The sequence below is a fragment of the Ixodes scapularis genome, unplaced genomic scaffold (assembly GCF_016920785.2).
Source record: "Ixodes scapularis isolate PalLabHiFi unplaced genomic scaffold, ASM1692078v2 PGA_scaffold0__279_contigs__length_252992795, whole genome shotgun sequence".
In the NCBI taxonomy this organism is placed as follows: Eukaryota; Metazoa; Arthropoda; class Arachnida; order Ixodida; family Ixodidae; genus Ixodes; species Ixodes scapularis.
The window spans coordinates 229,705,350-229,728,296 of NW_024609835.1; the positions used below are offsets into that span (position 1 = coordinate 229,705,350).

General features: G+C 46.3%; 1 pseudogene; it reads left to right on the forward strand.

Moving 5' to 3' along the window:
- The first annotated feature begins 20,491 nt into the window (after nt 1-20,491).
- Nucleotides 20,492-21,045, forward strand: LOC115327187 (annotated as a pseudogene).
- Nucleotides 21,046-22,947: the final 1,902 nt, after the last annotated feature.

The window sequence follows — 22,947 nt, forward strand, 5'->3', positions numbered from 1 at the left end:
TTGCACAAGTATTGAAGAAGAAAAACTGGCTCCCTCTTCCTGGTCGTTGCACTTTCACAATGCGGACACAAGCATAAAATTCGTTTGAAGACGTTTAATGATTTGGGCGTTCGCCAATGTTTTTGTGTGTGTGTGGAGGGGGGGGGGGGGGGGCGGAGGGGTTCTAGATCTTGTTAAGCTTGAGCAAGGGTTGTCGCTCAAAGTTTGCGTCGCTCATTTTATTACTCACATGTGGATGAGCTCGCATGTTATACAAAAGAGCAGCAGCTCCAGGATTTGAAACGAATACTGTGTAGTATCCATTAGCGGAAGAGATCGCCCCGACCACTTCTCAGCTCGAAACATTGCTTGTCAGAAAGACCACGTAGGGGAAATGGGGAAATATTTCAACTGCCTTTGTTATATTTTGCATCCGCTTTAGGCATTCCTCGGTTCTGGTTCTCCTACGGGCTACCCATGGAGGATTTTTTTATTTTTTTTTTATTTCTGTGTGTGTGTGCGTGAGGGGGCTAGTTTGAACAAAGGACTCACAAAGGTACATTCTATTTCCTTAAACTTCGCCCTGAATGGCCATTGTCACGCACTGTGGCTTCCCTGGGGCATCCCACTCCCAGTCCCAGCTCGAAAAAAAAAAAAAAACGTACATTCCACAGAAACTGTACATAGAAAGAGAATGACCTCGTTTCCTACAGCTCCGCAGAAATCTCTTTTTTCCGGTCGAAAAAAAAAAGCGAATTTTATTTTTGTCTATTCATACAAAAAAGGCGTGTGCCGGCGAGGGGGGGGGGGGGGGTTCCCGTGGACAAATTGTAACGGTTACAAGTAATTTTATTACTTGAAAAAGTAATCAGATTACTCTTGTGATTACTGCCTAATAAAAGTAATCAACTGATTACAAAATCACTCCAAGAAGTAATCGATTACAAGTAATTTGATTACTTGTAATGCGTACGGTACAAGTCTGCTTTTAAGCGACCGTGGTTCGGGTTACAAGGGTGCATTCGATATTTGGTAACCTGTTTTTTTTTTTTTTTGTTGCAACTGTAGGTCTTTTTGTTGAAGTTCAGTTATGGCTGTAGTCTGCCTTAGATTACTGGATGTATGAGGATTCGTGGAAGCAAAGCAAGTAGCTGAGTTCGGGACGTCCCTCTTTTTGTGTATTTTCCTTCGGCAAAAAGTGTTGCTTTTCGTACCGCAGTCTTGGGCACAGCGAAAAGAATGAATGTCCATTACCTCTCCTGCGCCCGACTGTTACCAAGTGAGAACCCGCAATATGAACCCTAACATAACTAACAAAAAGGTTAGCGAGATTCTGTTCCTCGTAATGATATTGTGTTTATACTTTTTTCTTAGAATTTCCGTCTTATAAATAAAATATAAATTACCCCACGGGACGAAAATAAAAGGAACGCCGTTCCTTCTCCCGTTCCAGTAAAAATGTAACGAGTTCACGTTTCAGTTCCACCGATGCAAAATGGAACGGCGGCGTTCCTTCGTTCCTCCTAAAAGGAACGCGTCCCAGGAACGCCGTTCCTTTATGGTGCCTGGAACGCGTCTCCGACTGGTGTGTTTACCGGGTTCAAAAAAGTGGTCCCTCGATTTCCGCCTGATGACGTCATAGAAGTGTCATGTTGTCGCCTGTTGCGACCCTGGTGGCGCCCCAACAGTTGTAGTGTAAGTGGCAGACGCCTGTTCTGCTGCAGGTCGCTTTCCACTGTGACAGTTCACGGAAGCTAGAGCAGCCGGAAGTTGGGACGCCTAAAGGGCCGACGTGACGAAAGCGACACTCGCGTTCGCTCGTGCTTTTCGCCAGCATTTTTACGGCCAACCGCCAGGATCGCGACAGGCAACAGCATGACACTCGCGTCATTTGTTGCCACATTGGGACCACTTTTGATGTATGGGCGGGATAGGGCGGTAAACACACCAGTCGAAGACGCGATCCAGGCACCATAGTTCCTTGGAACGGCGTTCCCTACAACACTGTTTAAAGCGCAGCTCTTAGGGGCCCGTTTCCGGCCTGAGCGCCGCCGGCGTCGGCGTCGCCGTCGGCGTAACCGCGCGGTGCATTATGGGAAATGTCCCATAGTGCACCGCGCGAGGCCCCCATCCCGGGGTCACGTGACCCCCTACGCGAGTTCACGTGACACCCCCAGGTCACTTGACCTCCCCAGGTCACTTGACCTCCCCGAGGTCACGTGGCCCCTTGAGGTCCGTGACCCCCCAAGGTCACCTGACCCCCCAAGGTCATGTGACCCCCTTCCCCCGAGGTCACGTGGCCCCCTCCTCGAGGTCTCGAGACCCCCTCCCCGAGGTCATGTGACCCCCGATGACGTCATCAGTGACGTCACTGATGACGTCACCGGCATCTGCATTGTCACCGTCATCATCACTGATCACGTCATCAGTGACGTCACTGATGATGTCTCCGGCATCCGCATTGTCATCGTCCTCATCATTCATGACACTGTCAGTGACGTCACTGATGACGTCATCGGTATCCCCCTCACCCAAGGTCACATGATCCCCCCCAGTACGCTTCACTCCTCCTCCTCAAGACCTGCGCTCTAATTTGGCGTTATAGGGAGTTGTTAACGGCTTCCACTTTTTCTTTCTCTCTTCTCCTATTGGTTTTATCTTCTCTTCGAAGGAAATTGACGTAGCCAATTAACATTATCGTTTTTGCACATGGCGAAGAGGACGTGCTCTTCTCGTTATTATAAAAAAGGAAAATATTCTACTGGTTTCGTCAGTTCGTAAATAAACTGGAAGCGATAGCCTCAAGGAGCAACCAGTGTTGTACGGAACGGCGTTCCAAGGAACGGCGTTCCTGGAACGAGTTCCGTTTAGGAGGAACGAAGGAACGCCGCCGTTCCATTTTGCACCAGTGGAACTGGAACGGGAACGCGTTACATTTTTAATGGAACGGAAGAAGTAACGGCGTTCATTTTTTCGTCCAATGGGGTAATTTTTCTTTTCTTCCTCACAGGGAAAGTATTAACGTAAAAAAACAGTATCCTTACAACGTGCAGGATTTCTTTAACTTTTTGGCTACTAATATTATGGATTATTTTGTGTGGTCCTGGCTTGCTAACAGTTTCGGGTGCAGGAGAGCTGGTGGGCATTGATACTTTTTTGAGTGCCCGAAACTGCGGTACAAAAAGCAAAACTTTCGTAGAAAAAGACAAAGAAAGGGGGTTGTTTCAAACTCAGCTACTTTCTTTGGCTCCACGAATCCTCATTCCAAAAGCCCTAACCTCTCCTTCACTTGCTAGTCTTGCGGACAGCAAGATCGAGAAGCAACTGTTGTCAAGTTCTAACACGGGACTCTGTTAAATTGAAGCGTGTGAGGTTGTAAAACGCTCGTGCAATCTTGGGTAATAGTAAATTTGGCTCGTCTGAATGGTCCACTACAAACATGGACAGGGTTAATAGCTGAGATTTTTAACATGAATATATCAACAAATGAAACCCTACTTCCGCGTGTTTTCTATTCCTTGTGCCCTTCCATCACGACATACCAACTCGTATGTTGACTATTAATGGGATAGATAAAAAAAATATAAAAAAATGCTTGATTTAACTAAATATGGTAATTAGCAAAAAATACAAATGTAACGTATATGTAACGATACGTTCCATTTTTTTAAACTGTAACGGGAACGAGTTCCTTTTTCACAAATGGAACTTGTAACGGGAACGCGTTCCAAAAATCAGAAGGAACGAGGAACGAGCTTCGTTCCTTTTTTTTAGGAACGTGTACAACACTGGGAGCAACGAGGCCTCGCTTCTCCTTTGCCGCAGCTTGCACCTATGTTCAGACTTAAAGACGTTAAAGGTAAAATTAACGTGTCGAATGTTTGCTCTGTCGGCCACTGCTTAAGATTCTTTCATGCCCAAGGACGACCAACTCCGACTTGCCGACGCACATAAAGCTAACGTGCTTTTTTGTTATGTTCCTCATTTCACTGCGCAATTTTAAATTGTTTAAATATAACACCCTTCATTTTTGGGATATTTAGCAAGTTTCGCTCGGCAGCTTTAGGCTACAACCTCTTCTAGTTTTCAACTGGGACCCTATGTGCGCTTTTTGGAATTCCACGGCGACTAAGAAGACGGAAGTGACGTAGGTGTGAATGAACGTATCTTAGCTTACCAATGTCCGCTCACTTTCTTTTTCTTCTGCAGAATTTTGTCATCAGCGACTCCACCAATCAACATCCAAAGAGCTTTGTTGACGTCGCTTCCCTCTCCTTTGTCGCACTGGGAGTTTAAAAAGCTCGACATAGGGCCCCTGGCCACTCTATTTTCCAGGCATACTTCCAGCAGTGCTGTTGTTCGTGTACCTTCTCGTTCTTGTCCGTGTACTTGAACTGTTTTTAGCTCTTAAGCAGGAAAATGTTTATATTAAAATTCATGAGCATGCTCCTACATTTTTTTGACTGGTTTAGGGGGCATCACATTCGAACATCTGTATCCTTAGTTCTTATTTGGTACGTTTGATTGGGTTTGTCAAAATTATGTATTCGTCCCTAATATCAGTTTCCGAATAACATCCCCCCATGAACTGTGCCAATTAAAGTAGGAGCTAAGTTCATGACACCAAATGACCGACGCGAACTTCGAGAGACAAATTATGCTGAAACTGAACAAAGTTTAGCGGAAAAAAATGACATGTATCAATGCGGAACACCTATTTAAATCTGTATATGTGCTATCGTAATGAAACAAAGTAGTATGAAAAGTAACGTGGGAAGTAATCGATTACTTTAGAGCACTTTTTCGATCACTTTTTGAGGTTGTAATTGTAAATATGTTCGGTTGGTTTTTACAGTAAATTAATTGCATATGTATTCGGTTACTTTCTTCAAGAACGTGTACAAGTCTGCATGCCGGTAACCGAGCTTACTCACAATTAGAGTGAGGCAGGGGATAACCGTAAAACTGTCGACTGCTTTTTTGGACTTGTGTGGTACTCATAAGCTAATGCGAGAAAAGTTATCACATGATATTATTATTTGTCAAGTTATCTCCTGGATCTCCGAATATGTACAGGAAAGATGCCAGTATGGTGTAGTAAATGGAAGTAAACCAATAATTGCTCATGTAACATCAGGTGTCCTACAGGGGTCGGTGTAAACCTTTTACAATTTCAATTTATATAGATAATATAAATGATTTTGTCACCTCATGATTGAAAATGTTTGCAGAAGATTGCATGTTATATAGAGAATAAACATGCGATGACGACAATTTCCAGATTCAAAGAACTGTAGATACTATCAACACAAGGGGCGAAAAATGGCGGATAAAGTTGTACCTAGATGGACCGCGTGCAAGACATTTTCCGGAAAACAAGCAACAAGCCGCTCTTATTACGATATCAATAACACTTGTTTTAAAACGGTTTCACATAATAGGTACCTATGTGTTTACCTTACATGCTCGTTGAGCTGGGATCGGCAGGTAGAATATACAATAACAAAAGTTTTAAACTTTTTGGGTTTCTGGTGCCGAAACACGCGTAACTTTCCGCAAGTTACGCGAGAAAACTTTTATATAAAACAAACGTGATACCATTATAACAATATGCCTGCATACATTCGAAAAACCCTAAAAATCTAGCGGCTAGGTATGTGTCGCGTTGGACCCCGTCGCGGACAAACGACGCTGGACAGATTCACCCCCACATTCCAGAGAATAATCAAAATGCCTCTCTCCTTTATTCGTCGTCCTTCAATATATATCTACCTGGGCACCTGACAACACGTCGCCATATTTCTCAAACATCAGGTCATCGTTATTTGATCCGATCAGGCCTTGAACTCTGATTCAGCGAGGCATCTGCTGGCTTACACGAAACACAGTTAGACGCGATTCGGCCGTATCCGCTCAGTAACAGCACCTATGTTTTAGAAAAAAAACAACCATGTTCTATAAAAAAAAACACTTTACAAAGTTGAGAGTTAGTGCAACGTACTCATAACAAGTGTTGAAATGAGAGACACTGGAATGGCCACAAAGCACGGCTCCGCTTCGCATTTTTCCACAGTATATTTCACTCCCAGACAGGCATTTCACGATAAACTTATCTGTTTCACCGTATGAGCTATCCGCGCGTGTGGATCATATTCATGAAGTGCGTGAATATATGAGCAAAACTGCGGCTTTCAACAGTTTTTTTTAACAGTGTGCCATTGGAACAAATTACATGGTACTGTTGTCTAAGTTTTATCCAACGATGCCCTTTGTACTGCTTCTCAAACAGAAGGGTCATCATATTGATAATATTGCGTAAAATATAGATTCCAGGCAGACGTTTTATTAACACAGTATATTATAATTATGTTTATGTATAGGTCCTGGAGATCTTGTTGTAATTTGAGCGATAGCGTTTCGTGTAATATTTATTTGTTTTCATTGGCGCTAAGTGTGATGGGTTGAGGGACGCGAAATCTGAAGGGGGCTCTGGATGTGCCGAGACGTTCATTTGTCTCCTGCTTGTTTATTTGATGTTCTTTTCTTTTTGTGTAAATCTCCCCTGCTATTCTGCCGACATGTAAGGCTGATACTAAATTTAAAAAAAAAAAAATACACGCATCGCCGAATTCTAAGGGTTCGCCCAAATAAGAGCACTAGGGTTTCGGAAAGCATTCCAACGTTTCAGGGATTGTCCTTGTATTACTCAGTACAAATAAGTGTGTTTCTTAATTTTTGTGGAAAAAGCGCGACCGGCGGAGCTTATCAGTACCTGTAGAGTAACTGTGTCAGTTACCAGGAACGCGACCAGTAACCATTGCATGTTTCAGGAAATCTCTCTTAACACTTGATTGAAAGAGTGGCGTGTTTTAAAACCTTGAAATTTTGTACTGAACGCTTTTTTGTCAAGTAAGGTGGTGACTATGCATTCGGGCGTGTGTACGTCATTTGCGAGGTGAAAAAAAAATAAAAAAAATTTGGGGAGTATATTTTCCAGGAAGACTTTTTTTTGTTTCACCTGCTCGATTTGTTTGTTTTGGCCAGTTGATGTGGACAAAAAATTCTATTTAGAGCACATGAGGCATACTGCTTTGTGAAGTGCGGCAAACGTCGTGATTCCGACCACGATTTCAGTATGGGTCAGAATTTGTGAGCCGCTTGGCTGGAAGACATCCGGTATTCATACAGGAATCATATACGCCTCGCAAGTGGGCTCATTTTCGTCTTCTGCAAAGGAGAAAGGAAGTAGTGGTGACGTCAGAACGCCGAGCCCTGATTGGCTGATCGCGACCCCCTATCTGATCGTCGTCTGCTCCTTTGCAACGTCGTCTGCTCGCAACGTCGTCTGCGTCCGTCCTACCTTTCCTGCGACTTTCGGAAGTCGAGCGAGCTCGACTTCGCCTTTCAGATAGGGCAGACGAAATAACTCGAGCGGTACGTTGTTTTTCTCTAACAACTAGCAGACGCGCATCAAGGAGGGAAGTGAAAGGACTCACTGGCGAGGTGTCCCGAGGCGCCGAGGTTTGTTTGCTAAGAACCGAGACTGAGCGTGCTAGTGTCCGCAAGTTCCCTCCCAAATACGTTTTCCCTCCTTTCGTTTGCGGCGAGACTCCTCACTTTTTAACGGCGTCGGCGGGTCGGCGCAGTTAAAGGGGCCATTAAGGCAGTTTCGAAGTTTTATTCGACGATTGAAATGGATGTCAGTCACGTCTCAGATACTGTTGACCAAGTTCTAGCCCGAACAGAAATTTGGGTGCCCCACCAATCGAGCAAACAGGCGCGGTAATAATAGCGCCGGGAACGATGCCTGAGATTCCATCGAGGCGGCGGCAGAAAGGTGAACTAATGTGCGCCGTCGAAGCGTGACGACAACGGGCTCCTCGTCTGGCGATTGGTTCAAACGATAGACGCGCTCTTGGTTTCAATTTCGGTGGTGAAATGTGATGAAAAAAGTTTATTTGAACGTTGGATAATATTGTGAAGTTGTAGTTGGGAAGTAATAGGTTTCATACCGTGTATAAAAGCATAGTCTGAAGCGATCCCTCCGTTTGTCACTGGTTGAACGCAACCCGCACTGCTACCTCGGGCGCGTAACAAGCATCGAGCAACCATGAACAAAAAAAAGAAAAGAGGTACGAGCGCCGGGGGCGGCGGACTTTTGGTTTTGGTTTCGTGGGTCGTCTCGTGTTCGCTTTGCGAACTGGTGTCTCACCAATCATGCCGCGTTTATGTGCAGTAGTAGGTTGCGCGAAAGGTCGGCTAAAGATGTGCGGTCGATGGGGCGACGTTAGTTTCCATAAACTGCCGACCGATGCAGCAATGCTGCGCATTGCTGCATCGGTCGCCAATCCAGAGTTCTGCGTCCTTAGCAGCATCTCCCTTTCAGTCGGCGTGAGGTCGCTGAACGAGAGCTCAAACTCGTTAGCGAGCGCGGCGTTGTCGTCCATTTCTGCCAGGTTTTCTTCACAGACCGCCGTGCACTAGAGCGAACCACGGGAACTACACTGAGTGTGCACTAAACCCTATCGATGCCGACAGTTCTCCCTGACGTCACTTCTCTTTCCAGAGGCGAAAAAGGGAAGAAATCTGAATGTTTGTTTCGGTTTCGCAAATTTATTTGCGGGTATAGAAATAAGAGTCTCAACGTTCTAGAAAAAATGGTGTGGCATGCCAGGACCCCAATGCTCCCGAAAACACCTTCTTTAAAAAAAAAATAATTAAATTACCTTCATGGTCTTAACGTCATCTGCTTTACGTCTGCTAGGCAAAGCGATGGCTGCTTTACCTTTCCTGCGTCTGTCCGAGATTCACCACTTTTTTACGGTCGAGAGTCACCGTCGCCTCGGAAACAAGGAGATGACAAGAGGAAGAGATTGACCTCCGTGGGGCGCTCGGCCCGCCACACGGCGGCCAAACCGGCGACTAGCGGGGGGGCGGCACCCGGCGCCGACAGGGTAGAAAAGGGATGGCCCGTGTGGCCGAGGGCAGTGGTTGCCCCGAGTCTGGACCAGAGTCATGAAACAGTCCCAGCCCCCGTCCGACCACGGCGACTCCAGCGAAGAAGACGCGGAGCCCGGTCCGTCGTCGGCTGAGGTCCTGGCGCTCATGGCCCGAATGTCCGCCACCCTCCAGTTGGTGACGGAGCGCCTCGCAACCGGCACGGGAGGAGCCGGCGGCCATGTGCAGCAGCGTGGGCCCGAGCTTCACCCTCGGCTCACGGTCCCCGTGTACACGGGGTTCGACGACAGGAAGTCCGTCGCCGACTTCCTGGAAGAGCTGGACGTCTACGCCCGAGCGTCCGGCGCCTCGGAGAGCTACGTGCTCGAGCGCATCCTGCCCCTCGCCTTACAAGCGAGCGCGAGACGATGGTGGGTGTTGCAAACTCCCTTTCCGTCCCTAGAGGCGTTCCGCCGTAGCTTCCGAGAAGAGTTCCTGCCACCGGGGTACGACTCCCGAGTCCAGCGGGAGCTCGAACAACGTACCCAGCATCCAGAGGAAGGCCTCGTCGAATACATCCGGGTCATGCAGGAGCTGTTCAACCGAGCGGCGAAAGCTGCTCCCGAGTCGGAGAGGGTTGCACGCATCATCCGACAGAGCCACCCCCGTTACCACGTCTATCTTCAGGGGCGGCGGTTCGAGAGCGTGGAAGACCTCGTTCGTGCGGCGCGCGGCGTGCAAGACATGATCCTGGCCAGCGTGGACTACCGGCCGCCGCCCCCGCCACAGAAGCCCTCGAACCATCGTGCGCGTGGTCGCCACCTGCACGCACCGCCCTGGAACGCACCCCTCCGACTCACCGCACACCCGAAAGGGTCGGCGCCTACGCCTACTTGCCCCGCGCCCTGGACACCCTTGAGTGCACTCGGGATGGCGACGGGAGGCTCGGTGCTGCATCACCGGCTGGGGTCAGCGTGAGCTTAAATTCCCGACCGAGGGAAGCCCCAGGCGCCTGGGATTGGTCCCCCCAGGGCCCGCACTTGGGTGGAAGCCCGCCGCGGGTGCCGCGAAACCCCGAGAGGGGCCGGCTGCAGTTCCCGGACAGCGAAAGCTGGCTGCATGACCCTCGGCGAGATCTTCAGATGGCCGAAAGGCCCCAGCGCCAGCCGAGAGGCGGCTGGCAACGTGGGAATGACCCGGCGGAGCCGAGAGGCAGCCGGCGACGTGGGAGTGAACGGGGCAACGTGGGAACCCAGCGGCAGAATGACTCCTGCTACAACTGCGGACAGCGTGGCCACTTCCGCAGCCAGTGCCCACAACGGCGGCCCCGTGAGCAGCGAGAACTGCCTGACCAGGGAAACCGAGGCGGCCCGCGGCGCTGAACCCGGAGACCTCGCCGCCCAAGGCCGCCACCAGCCCCGGGAAATGTAAGTCGCCGGCAATACTTCCTTCTGTATGTCGAGTGCGACCTACGAACCACAGCATCGAGCCTAGGATAACCATTTCTCTGCTCGGAGTTCTCTTCGCCGCCCTGTTCGATACCGGCGCGGGAGTTTCGCTTATCGGCGACGTCGTTTTTGAACTCTGCAAATCAAGAAATGTTAAGCTCCGTTGTTCGAGCACGCTTTTGCAGTTAGCGTCAGGCGCGCAAACAAAAGCAGCAGGCGCAGTAAGGCTGAGGATTTGTTTCGACGGAAAAACGCGGCGTCAGCGTTTCCTTTATCTGCCAGGATTGGCAGTACCTGTTATCTTGGGCCGAGATTTCATTGCAGACAAAAACAATTCGCTCGACTTTGCTGCCGGCGGGTATCGGCTGGACAACCAGCCACACGTGACCCCCTTCACCAGACGTGAAGACTGCGTCACCGGCGCAACCCTTCTGACCCACTACACAGCGCGGCCAGCTGCAGTTCTTCCTGATGGCATCCGAGACGCCCTCAACGCGTGCCCAGCAACCAGCTTGCAAAAGCAGCAGCTCGAGAGCATCCTGCAGCCGTTCGCAACGATGTTCACGGAAACCCCGGGCAAGACCGACGTGTTGCTACACCGCATCGAGAATGGTGACGCCCGACCACTGCGGTGCAACCCTAGGCCCCTCAGCGTCCACAAGCGAGCACTACTAGACGCAGCACTACAGGAGATGCTGGATACCGGAGCAGTGCAAGAGTCCCAGAGTCCATGGGCCTCCCCCGTCGTCTTGGCTCCGAAGAAGGACGGCTCGGTACGACTTAGCGTGGATTATCGCCGCCTCAACGCAGTGACGGTGAGAGATTCGTACCCCTTTCCTTCCATCGACTCGGTTATGTACGCGATTGGCAACGCGAAAGTGTTCACCACTTTAGACTGCAGTCGAGGTTTTTTGCAAATTGAGATTGATCCAGAGGACGTGCCAAAGACTGCGTTCACTTGCCACAGAGGATTGTTTGAATTTACCCGCCTCCCCTTTGGCCTTTCCAATTCACCCGCTAGCTTCCAGCGCTTAATGGATATCGTTCTCGGCGACACAAAATATAAATTCGCCATGGCATACATGGATGACATCGTTATTTTTTCCCAGACTTTCGAGGAACACCTGAAGCATCTTGGGATCGTCCTCGAGCGCCTGCGCAACGCCGGCCTGACGATTCACCCTGACAAGGTGCAGCTCGCTTCACCACAAATTAACCTCCTTGGCTTTGTAGTGGACAATAGAGTTCTTCGCCCCAACGAGGACAAGCTGCGTGCAATAAGAGAGTATCCGCAGCCACACGACGTCAAGAGTTTGCAGCGGTTTCTTGGATTGATTGGGTTTTATCGCCAGTTCATCCCTCGCTGCGCCGAGATCGCTAACCCCCTGACCTTGCTCTTGCGCAAAGGCGAGAAATGGCGGTGGGGGGAGGGTCAGCGCGTCGCTTTCCTTCAGCTCTCGAAAGCGATCACCGACGTCGCCTCTTTGAAGTTGCCGGATCTCAACCGACAATTTGTCGTCCAAACAGATGCCAGCAACTTCGGCCTGGGCGCAGTCCTCCTTCAGGAACACGACAACGTTCTTCGCCCAGTCGCCTTCGCTAGCCGCACGCTGACAGCGGCCGAGCGAAACTACTCCGTGACGGAAAAGGAGTGCCTCGCCATCATCTTCGCCCTCAAGAAGTTTAACATGTATCTCGATGGCGCTTCCTTTCAGATACAGACGGATCACCAAGCGCTCTCCTGGCTGAAGAATTTGCAGAATCCAGCCGGACGTCTTGCACGATGGGCTCTGACACTGCAAGCGTACGACTACACTATCGCCTACAGGAAAGGAGCAACTAATATTGTGGCAGACGCACTGTCACGGGCTCCTTTGCAGGTCCCTCCCACTCAGACGGAACCAAAGTTGGTGGGATTAACCGACATCGTGGCCCGCACTTCGGAGTCACGGTGGGAGACGTTGGTGAGCAGAGCAGACCTCCGCAAGGCCCAGCAGGAAGATGGACTTTGTCGACGCGTGTGCGAGAGGCTTGCGGCACGAAGAGCAAGCGGCACCGGAAGCGACGACGAGTACGACTCGTACCTGCTGAGCGAGGACGGACTCCTTCTCCGCTACATCCCCCAGGCAGACGACGACAGCGATGGATCGCCTTTCCGGATTGTGATACCTCGGAAGCTGCGCAAATCATTCATCAGGTACTTCCATGATTCAGCATTAGCGGGTCACAGCAGCGGCAGTAAGACTTACGATAAGTTATGTCGTGTTGCGACTTGGCCAGGAATCAGGCAGGATGTACTGAAGTATGCTCGCAATTGTCCAGTGTGTCAGAAGGCGAAACCTCGCGGAGGCCAACCACCAGGATTAATGCAGCCAGTCGTTAGCCAGTCGCCTTGGCAGATTGTCGCATGTGATGTCATGGGACCGTTTCCACGTAGTCCTCGCGGAAATCAGTACCTACTTGTTGTGACTGACCACTTCACCAAGTGGGTCGAACTGTTCCCCTTACGGAAGCTTCTTTCGCAGCGGATCTGGGACTGCCTTCTGTCCGTTTTCACGAGATTCGGCTTTCCTGCAGAGCTCATCACGGACGGTGCTTCGTACTTTCGAAGCAAGATTTTCATCGACACCTGCGCTGCGCTTGGAATACGGCACAAGCTGACTTCGCCGTATCATCCGCAAGCCAACATCACGGAGAGGATCAACCGCAACCTCAAAATGATGTTGATTTCCCACACAGCCCGTCACAAAGACTGGGATGCCAAACTCGACGAGATGGCATTTGCAACGCGCACCACGGTCAACCGATCCACTGGTTTCACGCCTGCCCGTCTCAACTTTGGTAAGGAGCTAACCTTCCCAATGGAAAATTCATTTCTATACACAGATGTTGCGCAGAATGTATGCCCATACGCGCAGTTCGCCCAGGACGTCCATCACCGACTCTCGTCGGCCGTTCGTGAAGCACGAGAGAACCTCGACGTCGCTGGTCTTCAACAGGCCGCCCAGTACGACAAGGGCCGCCGCAGTGTCCACTTTCAGGTTGGAGACCTGGTACAAATACCGTTGAGAATAATACAGGAAACTCCGGGCTAAAATGGGAGACGGAAGTAGAAAGCGATCCTGGCGGTGTGGAGTGGACAACTCGCCACTTTCCCCGGAAATGAATCAAGTGGGTCTGACTCACTAGAGAAATTGATAGTCTATGAAATATTCCCATTTTTTGATGCAGCATAGGCAGCATAAGCTTGTGATATTGGACCTCTTGGTATTTTGATGTCCAAATGCAGTGTGTTGTATAGACCAGTCAGGGTTTGTATAGTGATTTTGTACAATCTAAATGATCATTAACCTTTTCTGAGATTGTTGATTTATTTGTTTTATTCCTACCGAAACATATGCCCTTGGCTCCAAGTGACCATAATTGGCAATAGGCATCAATTTTTTATGAGACCGACTTAAATGACTCCGAGTGACTAGAAGTGATGATTATTGATAATTTTGTGATTTTTCTGTTTGCTTACTCTTATGAACCGCTTCAGGTAACTTTTGTTGGCTATTAGCATCATCTTTGACCAGATTCACCTTAAATGGCTGCCAATGGCTATTGATGAGATAATTGACCATTATCTCTTTCGGCATTGGTGAATGCATATGATTTCAACTGGCTGTTATTGGATATCAGCCTCCACTTTTATATATATTTGATAGATATGGCTACAAATATTAATGAGTAATGAAAACTGAGCTATTTCTGTTTATAAACTGGAATTACTTCAGGTGGCTATTGTTGACTATTAGAATATATTTCTGACCAGATAGGCTCAATGGCTACTAATGGCTGTTAGTATAATATCAATTATCTTTTGTCTGAGTGTTTATGAATGAGAATGGCTTCAAGTGGCTATTATTGGCTATAAGCACCTATTTTGGAATAGATTGGCTGCAAATGGCTGCAAACCGCAATCAGTAGATAACTATTACTTGAGCTATTTTTATATTTACGTAATGGATTGGCTTCAAGTGGATAATGTTGGCTATTTGTATTTATTTTTGACCAGATCGAATTGAAATGGCTGCTGATGGATATTGATGAGATCATTAAACAATTATGTGCTATTTCAATACTTAAAAATGAGTATGGCTTCAAGCGGCTATTATTGGCTTATGCATCAAATTTTAGATAAATTTGATTGAAATGGCTACAAATGGCTATTAGTGACTAGTGTTGATATTTATGGGTGTTTCATTGTTTACTAACTGGAACAAGGACCTCCTTCAACTGGAATGACTTTAAGGGGCTATTGTTGGCTATTAGCATATATTTCTGACCAGATTGGCTTCAAATGGCTAGCAATGGCTATTTGCAAGTATAATTGACGATTCTGGGTTATTTCAGTGTTGATGGATGAAAATGGCCACAAGTGGCTATTACTGGCTGTAAACATTTATTTTTATTGCAATGGCTTAATTTGGCTACAAATGGCTATTAATGACTACTGTTGACAGTTATGAGTGATTTTTGTGTTCACCAACTGGACTGGCTTTAAGTGGCTATTGTTGACTTTTATCATCTATTTCTGGCCAGATTTGCCTCAAATGGCTTGTAATGGCTATTAGCGAGTATCATTGACAATTATGTGCTATTTCAGTATTTTTGGATGAAACTGGCTACAAGTGGCTATTACTGGCTATAAGCATTTAGATTGGCTTAACATTGCTACAAATGGCTAGTAGTTGCTAATGTTGATATTTATCAGCAGGTTTTATGTTTATTAACTGGAATGGCTTTTAGTGGCTATTGTTGGCTATTAGCATCTATGTCTGGCCAGATTGGCCTCAAATGGTTTGTAATGGCTATTAGCGAGTATAATTGACAATTATGTGCTATTTCAGTGGTTTTGGATGAAACTGGCTAAAAGTGGCTATTACTGGCTATAAGCATTTATATTGGCTTAAAATTGCTACAAATGGCTAGTAGTGACTAGTGCTGATATTTATAAGCAGGTTTCATGTTTACTAACTGGAGTGGCTTTTATTGGCTATTGTTGGCTATAAGCATCGATTTCTGGCCAGATTTGCCTCAAATGGCTTGCAATGGCTATTAGTAAGTATAATTGACAATTATGTGCTATTTCAGTGGTTTTGGATGAAACTGGCTAAAAGTGGCTATTACTGGCTATAAGCATTTAGATTGGCTTAAAATTGCTACAAATGGCTAGTAGTGACTAGTGTTCATATTTATAAGCAGGTTTTATGTTTACTAACTGGAATGGCTTTTAGTGGCTATTGTTGGCTATTAGCATTCATTTCTGGCCAGATTTGCCTCAAATGGCTTGTAAAGGCTATTAGCGAGTATAATTGACAATTATGTGCTATTTCAGGGTTTTTGGATGAAACTGGCTACAAGTGGCTATTACTGGCTATAAGCATTTAGATTGGCTTAATATTGCTACAAATGGCTAGTAGTTACTAATGTTGATATTTATCAGCAGGTTGAATGTTTATTAACTGGAATGGCTTTTATTGGCTATTGTTGGCTATTAGCATCTATTTCTGGCCAGATTCGCCTCAAATGACTTGCAATAGCTATTAGTAAGTATAATTGACAATTATGTGCTATTTCAGTGTTTTTGAATGAACTTGGCTACAAGTGGCTATTACTGGCTATAAGCATTTAGATTGGCTTAAAATTGCTACAAATGGCTAGTAGTGACTAGTGTTGATATTTATAAGCAGGTTTCATGTTTACTAACTGAAATGAATTTTATTGGCTATTGTTGACTATTAGCATCTATTTCTGGCCAGATTTGCCTCAAATGGCTTGCAATGGCTATTAGTAAGTATAATTGACAACTCTGTGCTATTTCAGTGGGTTTGGATGAAACTGGCTACAAGTGGCTATTACTGACTGTAAGCATTTATTCTTTATCGAATTGGCTTGAAATACCTACAAATGGCTATTAGTGGCTAGTCGTGATAGTTATGAGCAATTTTAGTGTTTACTAACCGGACATGCTTTTAGTAGCTGTTGTTGTCTATTACCATTCATTTTTAACCAGGTTGGCTTCAATGGGCAAGCAATAGCTATAGCAAGTATAATTGTGGATATTCATGAATAGCCATTCAATGGATATTCATGAATAGCCATGCATAGCCATTTGAAGCAATTCTGGTGAAAATATATGGTAATAGCCAAAACTAGCCGCATGAAGCCATTTCAGTTAGTAGACAAAGAAATAGTTGCTAATTATAAATACTAGTCACTTTAAGCCATTTGTAGCCAATTCAAGCCGCCCAGGTTAGGAACAAATGATTATAGCATATAATAGCCAATCCAAGCCAACCAAGTCAAGAATAGATGCCTATAGCCAATAATATCCATTTCAAGTCATTCAAATCTATATAGGCTCCAATTGCATAAATTGTAAATAATAGTTGCTGATAGCCATGGATAGCCATTTCAAGCCAATTCAGTAAAATAGATACTAATAAGCCAATACTAGCCAGTTGAAGTCATTTTCCATCATAATCACTGAAATAGCAAGAATTGTACTATATTCATGAATAGCCATTTGTAGCCATTTGAAGCCAGTCTGGTAAAAAATAGACGGTAATAGCCAAAACTAGCCGCATGAAGCCATTTCAGTTCGTAAACAAAGAAATAGTTGCTAATTATAAATACTAGTCACTTTAAGCCATTTGTAGCCAATTCAAGCCGCCCAAGTCAGGAACAGATGATTATAGCCAATAACAGCCAATCCAAGCCAACCAAGTCAAGAATAGATGCATATAGCCAATAATATCCAGCTGAAGTCATTCGAATCTATATAGACTCCAATTGCATAAATTGTAAATCATAGTTGCTGACAACCATGTATGGCCATTTTAAGCCAATCTAACAAAAATACATGCTAATAGCCAATAATAGCCATTTGAAGTCATTTTCAGTCATAGTCACTGAAATAGCATAGAACTGTCAACCATATCCACGAATAGCCATTTGAAGCCAGTCCGGTAAAAAATATATGGTTATAGCCAAAACTAGCCGCATGAAGCCATTTCAGTTTATAGTCAAATAGCTGCTAATTATAAATACTAGCCACTTTAAGCCATTTGTAGCCAATTCAAGCCACCCAAGTCAGGAACAGATGATTATAGCCAATAATAGCCAATCCAAGCCAACCAAGTCAAGAATAGATGCCTATAGCCAATAGTATCCAGTTGAAGTCATTCAAATCTATACACACTCCAATTGCATAAATTGCCAATAATAGTCGCTGATAGACATGTATAGCCATTTCAATCCGATTTGGCCAAGAACTGCCCATAGCCAATAGTACACTTGAATCCATTCATATTCAAAACATCATGAATAGTATGTCGCCAAATGTCACTAATATTCATTCTGAAGCGATTTAAGGTGATATTGTTAAGATGATATGCAATTGCTAACAATAGCCACTTGAAGCCATTTTCATTCATAAGTATAGAATAGCAGAATATTGCGACCAATAGCCAGTAATAACCATTTTTAGGCAATTCGAGCCAACCAGGTCAATAACAGATGCCTATAGCCAATAATAGCCATTGGAAGCCAACTCAGCCTGCATAAAATAAAAAAAGTCGAAATAGTGACTGATCATTGATAGTCACTAGGAGTCATTTGGACCCCAAATTTGCCATAGAATTTATAAACATGATAATATAGCCAATAATAGCCATATGAAGCCAAATCAGTCTGCACACAATCAGGTAAGTCGAAATAGTGACTAATAGCCATTGAAAGTCTCTAGAAGTCATTTGGACCCCGAATCTGCTGTAGAAATAAAAAAATATGATTGTATAGCCAATAGTAGCCATTGGAAGCCACAAATGAGCCTGCATAAAATCAAATAAGTCGAATTAGTGACTGATAGGGATTGATAGTCACTAAAAGTCATTTGAACCCCAAGCCTACATTATAATTTATAAACATAATCATATAGCCAATAATAGCCATATTAGGCCAACTCAGTCTGCACACAATCAGGTAAGTCGAAATAGTGACTAATAGCCATTGATAGTCTCTAGAAGTTATTTGAACCACGAATCTGCCATATAAATAAAAATTTTATTGCATAGCCAATAGTAGCCATTGGAAGCCAACTCAGCCCGCACACAATTAAATAACTCAAAATAATGACCAATATTCATCAATAGTCAGTATAAGTCATTTGAACTCCGAATCTGCCATATAATTTATAAATATAATCATATAGTCAACAATAGCCATATGAAGCCAACACAGTCTTCACACAATCAAATAACTCGAAATGGGGACTGACAATCATGGACAATCACTAGAAGTCATTCGGACCCTAAATTTGCCATATAATTATAAATATGAATGTATAGCCAATAGTAGCCATACGAAGCCAACTCAGCCTGCACACAACAAATAAGTTGAAAAAGTGACCGATAGTGATTGATAGTCACGGAAGTAATTTGGACCCCAAATCTGCCATATAATTTATAAACATGATCACATAGCCAATAATAGCCATATGAAGCCAGCTCAGTCTGCACACGATCAAACAACTGAAATAGTGGCCAAAAGTCATTAGAAGTAACTAGAAGTTCATTTGAACTACATATCTTTAATGTCAAATTTTGATTAAAAGCCAAAATTAGCCATTGAAAGCCAACTCAGGCCGCGCGCAACCAAATAACTCAAAATAGTTACAAATAGTCATTGATTGTCATTAAAAGTCATTTGGAACCGAAATCCGCTATATAATTAGGAAATAAAATTAAATATCAAATAATAGTCATTCAAATCCAATCTGAGGCATTACATTACAAATATCACGAAATGGTCGCCAATGGTCATTAAAGTCTATCACAACTGGAACTACCTAATAAACAGCTGCTTGGTCTATATGCCCCGAAATAGCTTAGGATATTGGCCCAGAGCCATTAATAGCCCTTGGAAGGCAACCTAGTTTATACTCGTTCAAATAACTCAGAAATATAATCCAATAGTAATTGCAGTCATTAGAAGCTAACCAGGCCCCCAAAATGACAGGCAAAACTGAACCGGACGCTATTTCTACTTCCTTATAAATACTGACTATTTGTTAAACAGCCAGTGTAGCATTTGCTGGCTGTAATTACTACGTCGTGTAGCATTTCCAGACTCATTGGAAGTGAATCTCATGCAATTTAAAATAATGACCCATGGAGCAATTACATATTTAAATTGCTGTGCTTTATTTCTAACTGCAAAGAGCCAGTCACTACAGCTAGTAACAGCTGTAGTGTGGTCCATAAACTGTCAATTTACTAGAAAGTCACTAATTTTCAGTAGGTCATTTGTACCAGGTGTAATACATAGGTCTAGATAATCTAAATACTTAGTGCTAATATGAAGCTCACCTCATTATCAGAAATACCGTGTATCAGCTCTTGCTCAATTGAAATCGGCACACCGATTTGCCATATATTCACAATTCCTGATAGTGTGACGAGAAGAAATAGTGTAGTGAATGTCTATTTTCCTTTTAGTTTCGAGCGCATAGTTTACCATCCCACACCGAGAGATGGCAGCACTTCTGTGTCTCCCGACAACCCCATGTATTTTGGGTCGAGTTTCCAGTATTGTTAGTCAATGGTATTTGCCTGGTACTTCGTCGGACACATCCCCTCAGCGATGCGTCGAAAGGCTTCGCAGCATCCCTCGCCAACCGTTGGGATGGACCCTTTCGCATAACGGAAACAATTTCCCCGCTGAGCTACCGCCTAGCACGACTGCATGGTACACAGCAGTACGGCCCAATTCACGTGTCTGAGCTCAAGCGTTACTGCGAGCCAGCAGTTTTTCCGCAGGTCCCGGACATCCCAGCTCCCAGCCAGCCCTTGGACCACGGAACTACGCCCAGGCGGTACAACCTACGCCCTCGGTGACTCATCACCTGTTCTATTCATATCCTTTTTTTGGCTGGCTGCGTCTTTTCGCGGAGAGGGGGGGGGAGAGGATCCATCTCCTTCCCGCGGGTCTGCCCTTTGTTTTCACAAAGGGATTGTTCTGTTCGCGAGTGTCTCCGAGCATGTTTGACGTATCACAACCAGACCCGTTAATTCGTCCTTTTTCTTCGTGTGCCCGTTCTCTATTTCCTCCGCAGGATCGTCACTGCCACCAAGAGCGTTCCCGCCACGCCTATCATTTCAGGCGATTGGCGGCACGCTTCCCGCCGCGCCGTGAGCGTGCCTCCGTCGCGACTTGGACTGTGCTGATAGAGGACCGCCCGGTGGGCTGGGCCTCAGCGCTACGCTGGAGGGAGCAGCCCCGGCCCGAGCGTGGCGCGCCCCCGGAGTCCGTTCCCGAGCCTTTCCGGGGCAACACGTTGGAGGACCGGCACCCGCACGAGCCCGCGGCCGTATACAACGAGGCGGAGCGCCGCCTGCTGTGCCCCGTCTGCGGAGTGCCGGAGCTCCACCGCCCCACCCACCTCGCGGGCGCCTTGCACCAGGCCCGCGTCGCGGCGGACTGGGCTCGCCGAGCCGCGCCACCTCCTGCTGCACCTCCGGCAGCCCCCCGCCCGTTGGAGGTCGCGGAAGCCATCCGGATCCTCCGCCAAGTCCGCCCGGATCTGCTCCGCGACCCGGCCCACGAGGAGGCCATCTTAGACCTCGACCTCTAAAAGGGGGGGGAGGTGTGGGGCGCTCGGCCCGCCACACGGCGGCCAAACCGGCGACTAGCGGGGGGGCGGCACCCGGCACCGACAGGGTAGAAAAGGGATGGCCCGTGTGGCCGAGGGCAGTGGTTGCCCCGAGCCTGGACCAGAGTCATGGTAATAAACCCTGTTTGACCCCGAAGAACGAGTCGTCTGGTTGATCACCTGCGGCGGACGGTGGAAGGCGAACGCCACACCTCTTAATCTAAAATTGAGGTCAGCGATCAAAGTATAAGACGGGAAGGGTTCGCAAGGGTCGCGCGGGAATATTCCATTCAGCACGCCAGCCGGTGGTAGGCAGACGGTCGCCGAGTCGGAGTGCCTGCTAGGCCTATCTGCCGAGCTCACTTTGTCGTTGTTGGTGGAATCGTGGCCGTTGGAGCTTTTTCCGAGTGTTTGTAGATCCAGCGTTCTTGTTCGTCGTGGTCTGTTTCAAGTACTTTTTTACTTTTTTCTTGCTCCTTGAAGTAGGGACGCGTGAAAAGCGCACGTAGAAAAATAAACGTCCGTTGGTCGTCACGACCGCGACGCTGTCGGCCGTGCTGATTTGATCGTAAGTGCGCAAGGCAGCTTCGGAGCTGTCATAGGATTTCGTCCTAACCTGCGTAAAACTTGCGAAATTTCGTTTCGTGAATACGAATTTGTTCTAAAGTTTTGTCTTACGCATATTTTTGGCGTAATATCATTTTGTGAACCTTGCCTCTGGCCTCTGCACTTTCAAAAGTCGCAGGATAGGTGAAACAGACGCAGACGATGTTGCGAGCAGACGACTCTCAGATAGGGGGTCGCGAACAGCCAATCAGGGCTCGGCGTTCTGACGTCACCGCTCCCCCCTGCGCAAGAAGCAGACGAACTTGCCCTCCGCATTGACCTTGTATGTCCCCTTCATTTCGCTTCGTAAGATCTCCAACACTTATATTTTAAACAGCGCACCTGGGCTGGATATGTAAATATTTTAATGCACATTTAGATTAGGCGTCAAATCATCCCCCCCCCCCCCCCCTCTTGCTTGAGGCGATTATGCTAGAACACAAGAAGAAGAAAGCGGAAAGAACTACAGCATATTTGTGTGTATTATTCCATGTATTGTTTCGTTGTTTCGGATATTTTATGCGCGTTTTGCGAGATGCAGCACACGCCCCTGTTCGAAGGGGCTCGGCATGCTACAGTCTACAGTACAATTTTCATGGGGGCGTCTTGTGATCGCTGCAGGCGACAGTAGACAGTGATGGAATAATATACAGCAGGTAGTTTCAGGGAATTTTTGTTTTATCTTCCATCGTCCCTGACACGCTTCTAGAGGATTGTGAAATACCTAATCAAAATGCGTTCACGCTTCAATGAGTAAGTGCAACTTTGCTCGCAGAAGAAGGAAGAACAGGCGATAAATGTTAACGAAATCGATGGCGTTTGCGCAGTTGAGGAGTGGCGCGTAAAGATGTTGAGGAATATGAAAATAAATGAATAATGTTTTGAAGAAAATGTTCTAGGCAAAAAGTTTTGAGCGCAAATTGAATTTAGAGATTCGGAGTTCTTATATCTTAGTTATTTTACGGCAGGACATACATTAATATATATTCCAAAGAAAAACGCAAATATATATATTCACAAATGAAATATAAATATTCTTACCTCCAATACCTGCTGACCTTGGGTATCATCTTTGCCTTGGTGTTTAGCCCTAACGGCTCACGATCCTGTATGAGTCGGTGATGAGTTGTAGAATCTTCTAAGTTGAAATGTTCTTCCTTAGTTAAGTCGTCAGAACGATGTTAGAGCAACAGGTGCCGTAGCGTTGAAGAAGCATTGCTTGAAGCGGGGTACATAACACTATTCCATGCCTTGCGAATATCCTGTTTTCTAAAGCAT